Genomic DNA, 890 nt, shown 5'->3' with positions numbered 1-890 from the left:
ACATTTTAAAGAAATTAGCTCTTCGAAAATTTAATTCATTTTAAGCTCATTAGAGTGCCCCTCTGCACGGAAATCTTTAGTAAAAAAGGCGAACAATTTATTCGACAATTGAAGAGAAAATGAATTTAATTTAATTTCATAGTATATGTATTCATTTAAATATAAAATAACTTCTTACAATCGCAGAAGTAGTTTCAATGCCAGGCAAATAATAAATTTTGACAAATTGCTTGCTGTGGCACAAACAGGTACACACTCACATATATTCTTATATCTTTACTTAAGTCATGACGCAAGCTGAATACGCCTATAAAAATTATTCCAAAGGAAAGTCATGTATGAAATATATATTATGTATTTTTACATATGTACATATGTATATGTAAATCTGCCCCTTATTATCGTATATTCTATATTAAAAGAAATAATCATTGAAAGGTTTTACAAAATAATAGTTTATTAAGATTGAGGCGCAAGCGTCTTCCAAAATGAACATTGAACTTATAACGTGAAGGGTATATTTCGACAGCGCTGTAAAAAACGTTTGTATGCTGGCAGATCTAGATTCTCGAATGGTTGAGAATACGTGTGCACACATACAGTCGCCGGCTGCCGCTACAGAGCGTTGTGTCTCTTTCTACATAATCGGGGGACTCCCCACAAACGATAGTGATCCGTACGACCAGTTTGACGTGACCGTTTACGGTATATGTATTTTCGGTATATTTTGACGGGGAAATTTTGTTGTGGATATATATATATATGGTATATTTAATAAATTTTTCCGTACGGTACGGTATATTTAATCTTTAATGACGGTATATTTTGAAATTGAGTAGGTAAATTTCTGAGGATCTGACGGTATATTTGTTGGATAAATCCGCGGTCAC

General features: G+C 32.9%; 1 non-coding gene across 1 annotated transcript; it reads right to left on the bottom strand.

Moving 5' to 3' along the window:
* Nucleotides 1-126, bottom strand: LOC121403992. The gene has a single exon (XR_005967638.1). It is a non-coding gene; the product is annotated as a U5 spliceosomal RNA (small nuclear RNA).
* Nucleotides 127-890: the final 764 nt, after the last annotated feature.

The sequence above is a fragment of the Drosophila obscura genome, unplaced genomic scaffold, assembly GCF_018151105.1.
Source record: "Drosophila obscura isolate BZ-5 IFL unplaced genomic scaffold, ASM1815110v1 contig_179, whole genome shotgun sequence".
Taxonomy (NCBI): domain Eukaryota; kingdom Metazoa; phylum Arthropoda; class Insecta; order Diptera; family Drosophilidae; genus Drosophila; species Drosophila obscura.
This window is presented reverse-complemented; position numbering and strand designations above follow the sequence as displayed.